The following is a 16569-nucleotide window of genomic DNA, read 5'->3' as shown; positions in this document are numbered from 1 at the left end:
TATATGCAAAGAACTAGAGGCTTTGGAGACATGGAGATAATCAGACTCTATTTTTTAGGTAACAATTTAAAAGGAGATATAGCTATCTTCTACTTTTCTAGAAGACCCCAATTTAAGTCAGCTCCCCATTACAGAAGTTCTTAAACTTTCCTAGTTTTTTCTTTTTTCTCCTCTCTTCTCTTTCTGCCTTTATATCTCTCTTCTCCTTCCTTCCTTTCTTTCAAGATTTTACTTTTCAGTAACATCTACAACCAACATGGGGCTGAACCTACAACTATGAGATCGAGTTGCACGATCTACCAACCGAGCTAGCCAGGAGCCCCTTCTTAAACTTCCTGGTTTCAGAATCTCTCTATAATCTTAAAAGTTATGGAGGACTTTTCAGAGCTTTATTCTTGTAGGTCATAGCTTTCAATGTTTACCATATTAAAAATTATAACCAAGAAATTTTTATATTTAATTCCAAAACAACAAAATAATGAAAAGAGAAAGTGCTATTTCTTATATTTTTTATATCATTACTATCTGTCTTAACAGAAGACATCTGGATTCTCTTATTTTCTGCATTCAGTCTGTTGCACTATCACACATTTTATCACTGGATCCTCATGAGAGAATGAGAGTGAAAAGGCAAACAAATGTCTTAGCATCATTATGAAAATAGTTCTGAACTCAAGGGCCCTTCAAGGCATCCTTTACTATTCCTTCATAGCACTTTTCAAAAATGTATAATTACATTTGTGTGCACAGATTTTGTTCAAGGTCTGTGTTACCTCTAGATTACAGGTTCCACAGTGATTGTTTTTGTACATGAGTATGTCCACGATATCTACACACTGTGTCCAACACCTAGTTGTCACAAAAACATCTACTGAATTATCATACTATAATAATATAAAGAAACCATTGTGGTTAAAAGAGGGTAAATGGGCAATATGCGTCTGGAGACAAATTTGGGAGGCTTCTTATTTGACTTGGATCCTAAAGGATACTTAGAATTTTGTTAAAGGTGGGTTGGTGTGGGTGGGTGTAAGAGTATTCCAGCCACAGTAAACAATCATCAGTGGCATCTAGGTACAAGTTATGTTCATAATAAGTCTTGTAATAGTACGGTTTGGCTACAGCGTAGGTAAGAGTTTAGGAGGAGATATATGTAATAAAGGTAAGTTGAAAAATCTTCAATGAAGTTTGGCTTCTGTTTTAGAGACAAAAGCCAAATGGTCAACATCCATGGTTTAATTCCTTATACTACTATTTATTAGATGGGCTTGGATATGTTTATTCCAGATCTTAATTTTGCTCATACTTCACATGGCTATTGTAATGTATTTAAGAGATCATAATTTTATGTGTTATTTTGTTTACTGTCATTACTCTAAACTATTATCCTTTCCCCCTGAACTACCACTAATAAAGTCATCTTAAGAAAAATAAAAGAGATTTATTTATTTGAGGGAGAGAGAGAGAGAAAAGCTGCGGGGGAGAAGCAGAGGGACAAGCAGATTCCACATCAAGCACAGAGCCAGACTCAGGGCTCAATCCCATGACCCCAAGATCATGACCTGAGCCTAAATCAAGAGTCAGGTGCTTAACCAACTGAGCCCTACTTACAAAGGCATCTTAACCATTTCCTCTGTCCTACTCCCATTCCTCTCTCACCCATTCTCCATAGTCAGAGTAAAATCCCTAAAACACAAATCTGATCACATTACTTTCCCTGCTTAAACCCTTTAATGGCTCCCCAGTGACTCAAAATAAAACCTAAACTTTTTAGCAGATTACAAGATCCTAAATGATGCCACAGTGCCTACCTCCTGTCTTATCAGGCACTATTCTTCCCATCCCTTACTCAATAAACTCAACCACACTGACCTTCCAACAGAGCAGGAAAGCCTCTACACAAGCTATTTCTTCTTCTTGGAAAACTCTTATCGAGCACTTTCAAAACAAGCACAGCTTTTCCAGATAGAAGAGATCTTTAGATCTCACTTCCTCAAAGAATGCCTATCCTGATCACTCTCCCCCAGTCTACATTGGATACACATTTAACTCCATAGTACCTGGCATTTTTTCCTTTGGGCATAAAATCACAATTCAGAATCTAGGTATATGTATTTTTTTAATAATTTGTTTAATGGACATCTTCTGATTACAGAGACCACATCTAAGCCAGCACATATAGTAATTTTTTAAAAAATTGCAGTTTTTATTGTTATAAATGGCTTTTGATCTGATTAGACATATATTTTAGATGTTTACTCTGGCAACAATGTTTAGGTCAACTAACAAGCCAGAGAGGCACTAGAGGCAAAGAGTACCATTAAAAACATGCCACAATTATAGGTAAGAAGTAATGAGAGTCTGAACTACTGCTGATAGATTTAATATCCTTACAATAATCCTGTAAGGTAGCAAGGAGGAAGCTAAGGTTGTTCTGAGGGAGTAAATATACATTCCATAAGACAAAGTTGTTTTTTTTTTTTCCATAAGACAAAGTTTTAAAGCTTTTCATATAACAATACAACTATGAGTTTAGATGACCAACTTCACAAAGTAAATCACCACAACTGTAATATTGAAGTGGGTACAAAAGAAACCCCTTTATTCAATGTAATAAAGTCCTGTGGTTGGGTAACTGAAAATGTTCGTTAAATCAGAGAATTATAAGCAAGGATAGAATCTTAAACAACTTATTTCACTTAAAACTGTAAAATGAGCAGTTATTGACCAATCCTGATATAGGGCAAGGGATCTTCCTTTAAATATAACCCACACCTAATCTGATGGCAGGTATTTTTTTTTAAAAGGGAACTACCAGTTAACCTGATGCATTGATTAAGTGTAAGTCAATTAAGAGAACTTAAAACTATTTTCTCCTTTTGAATACTATAGTTGAAATGACGCAAACTGAATAGTAATTTACAATGTGATGGCCAAATGCATGATTTACACCTAGGAGGGCACAGGGGAGATTCTTTATGAGGGTTGTAGGTAGACAACATTATTTAGTAATGTATTCATCAAGAAAATAAAGAAAAATCTGCATTTTTCATATTTACTATTTCCAGAGCCACCCTCACTTAGGGTTACTATAGATAGCTATGTCAGATACAGTTGAGAGTACGTGGAAGACCCAGCATTCCACATAGCAGAGCACTTGATGGTGGTGGTGTTCTCATTCTTCTTTGCACATTTGTCTTACCGTGACATGTTACAGCTTAAATACTGAGTTAAGTAGATGGTTATTAATCTAGTTTTAACTAAAGTAAACCTTAGGAAATAGACATGAGGCTTGAAAGGAACTCGTACCAAAAAATCTCAAACCTCCTACTGAACCTAACACTACTGCTGCTAGAGGAAAAGGCAAAGCTGCAATGTTGAGTGCTCCTAGTGCAAGCTTTTTGGCAGCCACAATACAGGACTAAAACAATGATCTGATCCAGTGGTTCTCACCAGGGTGACTCTTGGCAGTGTCTGAAGATATTCTGATTGTTAGAATTGAGGGGAAGATACTATTGGCACCTAGTAGGTAGAGACCAGGGATATTGCTTAACATCCTATAATGTGAAGGACAGCTCCCCAAGCCAAGAATTATCCAGGCCAAATGTCAGCAGTGCCCAATTTGAGAAATCCTGACCTAACTGGATCTGATAAGAAACTAGCCATTTTTAAAAAATTTTCTAGATTATTCAAAATACATATTTGTATCCACTATCATTAATGATGAACCTTGCCATAATGGTGTAATGGCCTGAGCTATGAGCCAGAGATAAACAAAACCATCAAAATTCCCTTCATTTTTAACTTAGCTTTTAAAAATTTATTTTTGTACAGAACACACATGATTTATAAGACTGACAGAGATGCAGTGGCGGTAATGAATTTTACTGATAATACAAAAATTTTTAAAGTCTGAAGATTCAAACAATGAAAGCTAAAAAAGAGGGATCAGTACATTAACATAAGTAGAGTTCATCAAAATTCTAATTTAAATTCCTGGCTAAAAGAATCTGGTAAAGAAATGTTTTATCCTCAGCTGCCTGGGTGGTTCAGTCGGTTAAGCATCTGCCTTCGGCTCAGGTCATGATCCCAGCGTCCTAGAATCGAGTCCTGCATCAAACTTCCTGCTTGGCAGGGAGTCGGCTTCTTCCTCTCCCTTCTGCTCATGCACATGCTCTCTCAAATAAATAAATAAATAAAATCTTAAAGAAAAAGAAGAAATGTTTTATTTTTTAGGACAAGCACAACCTAGGATATTAAATTGATTCAAGATAATAATCCAGATTGAAAACCAAGGTGCCAAAAGTATAAAAGAGAACAACATGTGGGGCGCCTGGGTGGCTCAGTGGGTTAAAGCCTCTGTCTTTGGCTCAGGTCATGGTCTCAGGGTCCTGGGATCGAGCCCCGCATTGGGCTCTCTGCTTAGCAGGGAGCCTGCTTCCCTTCCTCTCTCTCTCTGCTTGCCTCTCTGCCTACTCGTGATCTCTCTCTCTGTCAAATAAATAAAATCTTAAAAAAAAAAAAAAAGAACATGAGCTGCTAATTGTGATTAATAAACTCCCAAGAAGAATAATTGTACATAATACAACAGAAAGTGGGGAGGCATTACAGAGCATGGTCTCTCTAATCACAGTGTCTGGGTCCAAATCCCAGATCTTCCACATAAGCAATGTACCCCTGGCCAACTTGCCTAACTTTTCTTTCTTTCTTTTTTTTTTTTTTTTTAAGATTTTATTTATTTGACAGAGATAGATCACCAGTGGGCAGAGAGGCAAGCAGAGAGAGAGAGGGATGAGGAAGCAGGCTCCCTGCGGAGCAGAGAGCCCGATGTGGCACTCGATCCCAGGACCTGAGATCATGACCTGAGCTGAAGGCAGAGGCTTAACCCAATGAGCCACCCAGGTGCCCCTGCCTAACTTTTCTAAACCTACTACTTCATCTACCAAGTGAGAATTATAATATCTAATTCTTATGGCTCTTGTGAAAATATATGGTATAGTATAATAGTTTAGAGCACAAGCTTTAAAAACAGAATTTCAGCTCTGACACTTATTAGCGCTGTAATCTTGGACAAAGTACTTAACTCCCAAGTGTCAGTTTCTTCATCTATAAAACATATATTTACATTAAAATCACAAATTTTGTTATATAACTATGTAGAGAGGAGTTGATAAACGTATCTAAAGTTTAAAGAATGACTGTAAAGTTAAGAAGCAGCACTGCCAGTACCTTAAAGGCGTCCCACGTGTCCCCTCTCAATTGCATCCACTGTTTGCCATTCCTGGGGTAAACACTATTACTCTTCACTTTTATGATAATTATTCTCTTGATTTTCCTTATAATTGTGTACCTATATTTGCATTCCTGAACAATACAGTTAATCCCATGTTACTGAACTTTTTATAAATAGAGTCATGTTGCACTTAATTTTTTGTGACTTCTACTGTTTGACTAGTATTACCTTTGTGGGATAATACACATTGGTGATAGAACTGTTTTTTCCTGGTCCATCTGAACTAAGTTTTTATTAAACTAGTAAGTAAGAACAGATACTACACTTGATCTTAGCCAAAAGGCCAAGAAGTGATGAACCAAATTTTTATTCCATAAGTGAATACACTATGATTTACCTACATAATCCACTGCTAATAGACATTTGGATTTCTTTCTATGTATTTTGGAGTTAAAATGAATAATGCTGCTATGAAGAGTTATATCCACATGACTCCTGGTCCACATATCCAGATTTTCTCTAAGGCAATGGCTGGTTCTCAAATTATGACTCCTGTACCAGTAGCACAGCATCACTTGGGAACTATCAGGCTCCACCCCATGCCTACTGAATCTGAAACTCCGGGGGCGGGGCCCAGCAGCCTGTTTTAACAAGCCCTCCAGGGAATTTTGATGCACACTCAAGTTTGACAACCACCGGTCTAGGTTAAATACCCAGGAGTGGTATTGCTGGTTGTAGAACGCCCTATTATTTTCCAAAGTGGTTCTTCTAATTTATACTCCCACCAGCAGTGGAAGAGCTCCACTGCTCCATATCCTCACCAGTGCTTGATACTGTTCAACTGTTTCATTTCTGCTCATTTAATCTGTATAAAATGTTCTCCCATGGTTTTAATTTCTGTTCTCCTGCTGATGAGATTAATGATCTTTGCATATGCTTATTAGTTGTTTAATTTTTTTTTTAATTTAAATGCCTGCTCCAGTTTTTTGCCCTTTTTTCTATTCAGTGTTATGTCTTTGTCTTAGTGATTCATACTTCCTTAGGTATATAGTTCATACCAGTTGTCCACTCGTTAAGATTAAGTTATTTGTGGCCTCTATGCTGGGAAGTCTCTCTCATTCTCTTTTGGATCTTTCACTCTGGAAAAACCCAGTTGCCACTCAGTGAGGTGACCCATGTGAGTGAATTTGGATGTCGTTCTTCTTAAGCCCCTGCCACAACCACATGAGGAGGCACAGGAGATTCTCCCTCAGTCCAGCCTTGAGAAAACTAAGGACCTCGGTGACTGACACCTCGCCTTCAGCCTCTTGAGACCATGAACTAGAACCACCCAGCTAAGCTGCTCTCAGATTCCTGACCCACAGAAACTGTAGGATAAATGTTTACTGTTTTCAGATGCTAAATTTTGGGATAACTTATTACATAGCCATAGGTAATTAATACAGTATATTACAAATACCTTCTATTCTGTACCTTGGTCTTTTCTTAGGGGGGGTCTGAATAAATAGAAGTTTCTATGTTCAATGTTGTCAAATTTATTTATTTTTATGGTTTTCAGGTTTTGGGGTTTTTTTAAAGATTTATTTGAGAAAGAGAGAGTGTGGGGATGGGGAGCAGAGGGAGGAAGAGGGAAAGAATCTCCAGCAGACTCCCCATGGAGCACAGAGCCCAACCCCAGGACCCCAAGATCATGACCTGATTTGAAACCAAGAGTTGGATATTCAACCTACTGAGCCACCCAGGTGCCCCGGGTGTATTCAGTCTTAAGAAATCCTTCCCTGGGGGCACCTGGGTGGCTCAGTGGGTTAAGCCGCTGCCTTCGGCTCAGGTCATGATCTCAGGGTCCTGGGATCGAGTCCCGCATCGGGCTCTCTGCTCAGCAGGGAGCCTGCTTCCCTCTCTCTCTCTCTCTGCCTGCCTCTCTGCCTGCTTGTGATCTCTCTCTGTCAAATAAATAAATAAAATCTTTAAAAAAAAAAAAAAGAAATCCTTCCCTGCTTTGAGCTCATAAATGTATCCTCCTTTACAAAAAAAAAAAATCTTTCTGGGGGCACCTGGGCTCAGTCAGTTCAGTTAATGTTCAACTCCTGGTTATACCTCAGGTTATGATCTCAGGGTCCTCGGATCAAGCCCCGTTTGGCTCCCTGCTCAGTGGGGAGTCTACTTGTCTTCCTCTCCCTCCGCTACTTCCTCTCTATGTCTCTCTGGAATAAATAAATCTTTTTTTCAAAAATAAAATAAAAGATTTTAAAAAGCTTTCTGAGTTCGTCTTTTTGTATTTAACCTTAAATCTGCCAGGAATTGATTTCTGTGCATAGTAAGAGGGAGTTGAACTTCATTTAATACAGTAAGCAAGTGTTCCAAACAAGTATATCCTTTCCCAACTAATTCACCAGTTAATATTCACCCATAAACCTCAACATAAGCATATAAAATTCATTAGCAAGCTCTATTTTGCTCACCTGTCATTTTGTTACTCATCTTCCCTTTTCTTTTTGTAGGCTCCTCAGACACCTGACACAGGCTAGGTCTCACAAACCAGGCTTGTGGGACCCTCAAAGTCACCCTCCCTCATGCACTCTTCAAGATCACATAATTACTCAAGACATCATTCAAAAGCAGATCCTCCCTCCCTTTCTAACAAGGCTGTAATCCAATTGACATTCTTAAGGATCTATTTAAAGTAAAACCTGCCCACTTCTAAGTTTCATACTGTTAAAAGAAATTAAAAATAGTAAAAGAAAATATAAAGAAAAAACAAGTGGGAATTTTTTTTTTAAGTAGGCTCCACGCGCAGTGTGGAGCCCCAAGTGGGGCTTGAACTCACAACCCTGAGATCAAGAGTTGGACTGAGCCACCCAGGCACCCCATAATCAGGAAAATTTTTAAATATAAAAATCAAATAATAAAATTAAAGTGATAAGTTTGTTGGTTGTCCTGGCACTCATGTGATATTTTGCAAAGTGGTATATTAAAAATCTTAGCTCTCACTAGAAATGGATCTTTGGGTAAGAGTCATGTCCGTCTCATGTTCACTAAGGTAATAACCAGGGCCCAGCAGTGCCTCATATGTAGCAAGCATTCAAATTTGTTGACTGAAAAAATAGATTAAGGAAGTCTTATCTTACTGTTCTTTAATAATAACTTGTCAATTCTTGCCTCTTTTTACTTCCACAGAAACTGTTTATCAAGTTGTCAAGTTCCACAGAAAAGCCTACAGACATTTGGATTTCAATACATCTACTGATCAATTTGCAAAAAACTGACATTTTTTACCATACTAACTCTTCTAACTCATTCTTAGTATACAGTATGTACCTTCATTTATTTAGGTCTTCCTGTATGTGTCTAAATAAAGTGTAATTACCCTTTTTGATAAAGGCATGTGTATCTTAAATATTTAAAGTTCACTTTAATTATCTCCTTTCCTAGGAAATCTTTCTGCCCTCCAACACTTAAACCCATTCTGAATTATGTACTCCTCTTCTGTGATTTCTCTGTACCTGAGGCACACTTTAAACATAGCACGGTGTCCTTAATTCTTGATTTATTTGTTCCTGAGATGATCATTTCTGTATCACAGCACCTACCACACAACCAGCACAAAGGAGCTCAATATTTATTTTTAAACTTTAAGCAAATGAATAAATGTTCTCAATGAATATAAAGTACAAACTGATAAGAAAAAGGACTACCATTTATTGAGTAGCTTCTATGTGTTGGGCACAATACTATACTGAATGCTTACATGCACAAGCATCCAATTCTAAAAGTAAATCACCCTTTTGACATGTATTTTTATAAAAGCCTAATGTTAGTTGTCCCATCATGTAATGGGCATCAGGAATACTGTAGTGATAGCCCTTAATCACCTGGAGGCTAGAATCTCATAAGCCTCAGTAAAAAAGGCAGCAGTCTTCATTCATTCAGGCTGTTATAAAAATAACACCATGAACTGGGTTAGCTTACAAACAAAAAAGAGTTTGTCACAGTTCTGGAGACTGGGATGTCCAAGATCAAAGTGCCAGCAGTTTTAGTGTCTGGTGAAGACCCATTTTTGCGGTTCATTGATGGTACTTTCTAGCTATAATCTTGTATGCAGGAAGGGATATGCTAACTATAGGAGCAAGAATCCCAATCATGAGGGCTATGCACAGGAAAAGTAAGGAGATAGGAGAAATGAAAGATGCTCTGGGGTTTCAAGTATAAATTATGATAAGTGGGAAATATTACAAGAGGGGAAGAAGTAATCTAAAGGGAAAGATAACTAATTCAGTTTAGGACTTGTCTTTGTGATGTCAGTGAGACATTAAAGTAAAATACTCAGGAGACCACTGGAAATGCAGGATGGACACACTAGCTCAGAGGGTAGCCTGATTGTTAAGGATGCATAGTGGCCTATGAAAGAACAGATTCAGTTCTGCAGTAAGAAATGGAAGACTGACTTTCAAGAAGTAAAGTCTGAATGCCTAAGACAGGCAGGCAGTGACCAGAAAGAAAAAACAAAAGCTCACAGGGGTATCAGAGTCAGGGAAGGTATTTTTGATTTCGTATAGGATGACCTGGATACATCTGAAGGCAAACAGCAAGTAACCAGAGTCAAAGAAACATCTAAAGGGGGTGTGTGTGCGCATGTCAAATAGTGAGAGGGTAAGGATATGAGATAAAAGGAAGAGACAGGTTGTCCTGTGCTGTCCCAAAGGACTAAACTAGGATGATGTTAGAACCCAGAGACAGAAGTTCAAGAAAATATATTTTAGCTTCACATTATGGGATATTTCAGGGCACCTGGGTTGCTCAGTCAGTTAAGTGTCTGCTTTCTGCTCAGGTCATGATCCCAGGGTCCTCTGGGATCGAACCCTGCATCAGGCTCCCCGCTCAGCAGGGAGGATGCTTTTCCCTCTGCCTCTGCCTCTCCACCCAGCTCATTCTCTATCACTTGTACTCTCTCTCAAATAAAATCTTTGATGATGATGATAATAATAATAATACAGATTTTTTTTAAGATTTTACTTATTTATTTGAGAGAGAGAACATGAGAGGGGAGGGGTCAGAGGGAGAAGCAGACTCCCTGCTGAGCAGGGAGCCAGTCGTGGGACTCGATCCCAGGACTCCCAGGATCATGACCTGAGCCGAAGGCAGCTGCTCAACCAACTGAGCCACCCAGGCTCACCTAATAATAATAGAGATATTTAACAAAAGAACAAACTGCTTTATTAAGGAAATTCAATTTAATACTCATGATTTGTCAAGGATGCTATAGAAGAAATTTTGTACTGTGTCAGAGGTAAGACTAGGTTCTTTCAACAGTAAATTCTGACCTTTTTCATGTTAAGGAATTACTCCCACTCCCCCTCCTCCCAGCCCCTGGTAACCTCTATTCTGTTTTCTGTCTCTTTGAATTTGCCTATTCTAGATATATTTTATGTAAGCATAATTACACAATAGTTGTCCTTTTGTGTCTGGCTTATTTCACTCACCATAATGGGTTTTTTTTTTTTTTAAGATTTTATCTATCTATCTATCTATCTATCTATTTATTTATGCTGAGAGAGACACAGCAAGAGAGGGAACACAACCAGGGGCAGTGGCGGGGGTTGGGGGGAAGAAGCAGGCTTCCCAGGGAGCAGGGAGCCCAATGAGGGACTCCATCCCAGGACACTGGGATCATGACCCGAGGCGAAGGCAGATACCCAATGACTAAACCACCCAGGCGCTCCACCATAATGTTTTCAAGGTTTCCCCATGTTATGTCATGTAATAGAATTTTTTTTTTAAATTTTTATTTTAAGTAGGCTCCATGCCCAATATGGGGCTCAAACCTACAACCCTGAGAACAAGAGTCGCATGCCCTACTGACTAAGCCAGCCAGGTGCCCCAGAACTTCCTTCCTTTTTATGACTAATACTACATTTTATCTATTCAAACACTTGGACTATTTCCACATTTTCTCTATTATAAATAATGCTGCAATGAACATCAGTATGCAAGTATCTATTCAAGTCTGTTTTTTATTCTTATGGGTATTTATACTTGGAAGTGGAATTGTGGGTCATATGGTTATTCTACTTTTAGTTTGTGAGGAACTTCCACTAGAATAACGTTAATACAAAATTCACAATGAGATTCCAATTCACGCCCATGAGAATAACTATAATCCAGGGAAAGGAAAGGAAAAGGAAAATAGCAAATGCTGGAGAGGATGTGGAGAAACTGGAATTTGATGACGGGTGGTGGGATATAAATGGAATACTTGTGGGAAAACAGTTTGGCAGTTATTTTGATATATGTCATAACATGGTGGACCTTGAAAACATTTCACTAGGTGAAATAAGATATAGAATGACAAATACTATATGATTTCACTTATATGAGGTACTCAGAATGGGCAAATCCATAAAGACAGTAAACAGAAGAGAGGTTAAGGGGCTGGGGAGGGAAGAAGGAATTTTTTTTAAGTGGTGGAATTTTTTTTTAATTGGTGGTTTTTGCTGGGGATGATGAAAAAACTGAGGATATAGATAGTGATGGTTAACAACATTTTGAATATACTTAATGCCACTGAACTGTACCACCTATAAATGGTTAAAATATTAATATAGTTTTTAAAAATCAAAATAATTAAATGTTAAAAGATTTTTTGAGCCAATAAAAATTTATTAATCTTTATAAACCTATTAATTCATCTGTTTTAATCATTAAGCCTGTTTTGTTTTGTTTTTAATTATTAATCAGGTCTCAATGCAGAAAAGAAAAAGCTATATATTAGATATTTCAACCAGAATGGCATTTAATACAAAGACTAAGATGGTTGTCATTCAAAATACAGAAGGACATTTAAAAAAAAAAAAAAAAAAAAAAAAGGAAGGTAGGATTACGAATCAGGAATAGCCAGTGGAGCAAGGAGATAAAGGATACATTGCAAGCTCCGCGCAGGGAGTCACTTCTAATTTTCTGCAGAGGTAAAACGGGTAAGCTATAATTACAGATTTTCTTCTGTTTTGTTCTACTGGTCCATCCATCTATCACTAGACTAGACTACTCACGACAGTGTCTTGATTACTATACTTTGTAATAACTGTCAATAACTGGTAAAATAAGTCTCCCCAAACTACCCTCTTTGAGAATGTCTTAGCTACTTTGGCTCTTTATTGATTTGCCAGAGAATTTTAGAAAGAATCAGCTTTTTAAGTTCCACCCGAAAAACAACAAAAACAAAAAGAAAAACCAAATGAACCAACCAACCAAAAAAATAACTTAATGCCTTGACTGGAATTATATTAAATATATAAGTCCATGGGGTGCTTGGGTAGCTCAGTTGATTAAGCGACTGCCTACGGCTCAGGTCATGACCCTGGAGTCCCGGGATGGAGTCCCACATCAGGATCTCTGCTCGGCAGGGAGTCTGCTTCTCCCACTGACCTCTCTCCTCTCTCAATCTCTCTCTCTCTCTCTCTCAAATAAATATATAAAATCTTAAAAAAAAAAAAAATAATACAAATCCATTTGGGGAATAAGATCTATACAATATTGAGTCTATCAATCCATGTACATGATATTTTCCCCCTTAGGTCTTCTTTAATTCACCTCAATAGGCTCATTACACTTCACCTCTCACCTCAGACTTTTTATCTGGAATCTTTCTGCCTAAAGTACATCCCTCATAATTTCCCTTAGAAAGAACTGATGGAGTTTGTTAAAATAAACTTTTACCTCATCCTTAAGGGATAGTTTCACTAAGTAAAGAATTTATAAGTATACACTGGCAATTATTCTGGAAAAAAAAAAAAGATATACCTTTCTTCCTTTTTTTTTTTTTTTTTAAAGATTTCATTTATTTATTTGACAGACAGATCACAAATAGGCAGAGAGGCAGACAGAGAGAGAGAGAGGAGGAAGCAGGCTCCCCGCTAAGCAGAGAGCCCGACGTGGGGCTCGATCCCAGGCCCCTGGGATCATGACCTGAGCCGAAGGCAGAGGCTTTAACCCACTGAGCCACCCAGGTGCCCCAAGACATACCTTTCTGTTGAGAAGTTAGCTATCAGTGCATAACTCCTCCTTTGAAAGAAGTCTTTTTTTCCTCTGGCTGCTTTTAAGATTTTTCTCTTTGTATCTGGGTTTATGCCGTTTCACTGATTTGTCTGGGTGCAGATTTCTTTTTATTTATACTATCAGAAATTCACTGAGCTTCCTATCAACTGGTTTCTCATCAGAACCAGAAAATTTTCAGCCAGAAATAACTCTTCAAATATTACCTTTGCATCATTCTCTCTTTCCTCTCTTTATGAAACTTAAATATGTTAGATCTCACTCTTTCTTATCATGCAATCTCTCTTCAATATTTTCTATTGTTTTGACTCTTAGCAGTGCATTATCTTCCAGGTAACTAATTCTTCTTCAGTTAGAAATAATCTGCTCAACATTTCCCTTCGGTATATTTGGCATAGTTTCATTTCTGCACTTTGTATTTGGGTTTTCTCAAGTTTACTAAGGAACTTGTTATAGTCTCTTGTTCTCTGCTTGTCTTCAATTTTGTCTTTTATTCTTTAAACATAACAAGTAGCAATTGTTTTAAATCCATCTGATATTTGAGTTTTTTTTGGATCTCTTATTCACAGTGGTATTTCCATGCATGTTATATTTTTTCTTTTTAAAAACTTATTTTGAGGTACATGAACATAAAGCAAACTACACATTTATATGTCAATTACATCTCCGTTAAAAAAAATACAGAAATCTTAAATTATATTACTTGAGGAATTCTATACACATATATCATGTTAATTTTAACTCGTGTGTGTGTTTTACTATACTTGGTTACTTGTGACAGTGCACTAATTACTGCCCTTGAAAAATTACTGGTGGCAATCGCATTCAGAATCTTTCCAAAGATAATTTGCTTTCCTTCTGACAGTCCTTGTGAGTACTACCAGTTTGAAACCAGGAATTATGATAAATGGTTTGAGGGTCCCTGACCACCCAGGCAAGACAAATCTAAACTGTTAATCAGTGTGAGAGCTAAAACTGTGGTCACAACTTGAAGGATTTATTTTTCTTAATTTCCTTTTTCTTCCCCTGCTCCAAATCTACAGTCCCCTAGATACGGGAATGGGTAGACAGTTTAGTTCCATTTCACCCTTACCAAATAGCAGAGTCCTTGGGATACCATCTTAAAAGAGAGTTCCTCTCCTTTTTGACTCTCCCTTTGGATGAACTCTAGGCCCTGACTTCTATCCTCTATAACCCATTAAACATACCAAAACCAAAGCCCAAATCTAAATAGATTGGCAACTGCCCTTAGACAAAAGCTACTTCATCCTCTACTTATTTCCCCAGGTTCCTGCCTTTTTCCTAGAATGTAGCCTTGCAGCTGCCTACTCCCTCTTCAGCTCTTTAATTCCTTTAAAAATTTTTAAAAGATTGTTCCCAAGATTTTTAGTTGTTTTCATCAAAAGGGTTGATCTGAAATAATGCAATCCACCATTACTGAAAACAGAAATCAATTTCCCCTTTTTTATGACAACTATTTTGTAACACCCCCATACCATCCTAAAATTAAATAGAGATGGACTGCCTAAGTGAAATTTTAAAAGTCAGTAACACCCTAATTATACTTTTAATCATATGAAAGAAATAAATTAGTAATAAAATGGTATTTCAAAATGCGCATGCTATTATTAAAATAAATATAATGAGGGTATCCGATGCTTATATCTATACAGAGAATCACTACAACTGTAGTGGCTACAACTACAGACTGAGCGGGAAAGTATTTGAGTCACCCAATAGTGTGCAAGTGGCACTGCCACCGATTATGTGATTTTCTGAAGCGGTAAAGAACTCCTGATAAAGTTCTGATCAAAAATTTTAAAATTCCTAAAATTTATGTGATAACTAAATGCCTGCAACTTTTTGTGTATATTAAAACAATGCCTCAGGGGCGCCTGGGTGGCTCAGTGGGTTAAAGCCTCTGCCTTCAGCTCAGGTCATGATCTCAGGGTCCTGATCGAGCCCCACATCAGGCTGTCTGCTCGGCGGGGAGCCTGCTTCCCCCTCTCTCTCTATGCCTGCCTCTCTGCCTACTTGTGATCTCTGTCTGTCAAATAAATAAATAAAATCTTTAAAAAAATAAAAAAAAAAAAAACCACACAAAAAAAACCCAATGCCTCATACCTAAAACAAAGTTCGTTTCTAAGATCAGATCATTATTACCACTTTTTTCACCAAAAAAATCCAAAAAATAACTCTAAGTCCTGTGGTTATTCAAACAATTCTTAAACGTGCAGACTGTCCTGAACACTCAGAGAGCTGACTTCCCTGGTCCTTGCTCATTAAAGGCTAATGCCATCCTCTTCCCCCATATTGGTAACAACCAAAACACCTCCAAGTATTTAAAAACTGCCCCCTGGAAGAACTGCCCACACGCAGACCCATTATCTGCAGAAGACAAAGAGATGCATGACCAAGCTCCACCTTTATGGAAGGAATTACTGTCCAGCTATGAAGACAGCCAGCAGACAGCTTCCAAATGTCACCTCCTTCACAGCCCACCTTAACTGCAACCCACATCCAAGAAAGGAGGCTCAGCCATTTGACTCACGTTCTTTTGACAGGCAATCCTCAGTCCAAAGCTCCACACTAATAGGCAAAAGATTTATGAGGCCCGTATCACAACGCAATTTCATCCTGTGCCCAATCCTGTAACTTGCCTCTTCCTTCACAGGCGTTGATTCCTACGAAATATCATGCACTGCAAACAGCGTCTCAGTATTTACCATCAAAGAACCCAAGCTTCAACAGTGACATAGTACATTTTACTGCTAAGTTTTTCCATAATTTACATTTTTGGTGGTTTGACCTTATCCCATATTGAATCTATCTATCCTATAAACCCTTACCAAGTCAATCACTCTTAAACACTGGTTTCATAATTTTTTTTTAAAGATTTTATTTATTTATTTGACAGAGAGACAGAGAGAGCACAAGAGGGGGAGCAGCAGGCAGAGGGAGAAGCAGGCTCTCCACTGAGCAGGGAGCCTGATGCGGGGCTCAATCCCAGGACCCTGGGATCATGACCTGAGCCGAAAGCAGATGAAAGCAGATGCTAAACCAACTGAGCCATGCAGGTGTCCCTCATCATTTATTTTAGACCTCCAATTTCATCTCTGCACATAATACAAAGATAAATTTTTTTCAGTCTAAAAGTGCCTGGGTGGCTCAGTCGGTTAAGTGACTGCCTTCAGCTCTGGTCATAATCTCAGTCAGGGTCCTGGGATCAAGCTCCAAGTTCAGTCGGGCTTCCTGCTCAGCAGGGATCCTGCTTCTCCTCCTCTCTC

The 16569-nt window shown here is 38.1% G+C and overlaps 1 protein-coding gene and 1 pseudogene across 8 annotated transcripts in view; both read right to left on the bottom strand.

Moving 5' to 3' along the window:
* The window catches only part of BRAF (B-Raf proto-oncogene, serine/threonine kinase), a 168177-nt gene that overhangs the window by 133949 nt on the left and 17659 nt on the right, over positions 1 to 16569 (bottom strand). The gene's annotated exons all lie outside the window — the stretch shown is intronic.
* On the bottom strand, positions 5491 to 5588 carry LOC116878974 (annotated as a pseudogene).

The sequence above is a fragment of the Lontra canadensis genome, unplaced genomic scaffold (assembly GCF_010015895.1).
Source record: "Lontra canadensis isolate GAN:19392208 unplaced genomic scaffold, GSC_riverotter_1.0 scaffold2, whole genome shotgun sequence".
In the NCBI taxonomy this organism is placed as follows: Eukaryota; Metazoa; Chordata; class Mammalia; order Carnivora; family Mustelidae; genus Lontra; species Lontra canadensis.
Note: the sequence above shows the minus strand (reverse complement) of the source record. Positions and strands in the feature narration are given on the sequence as shown.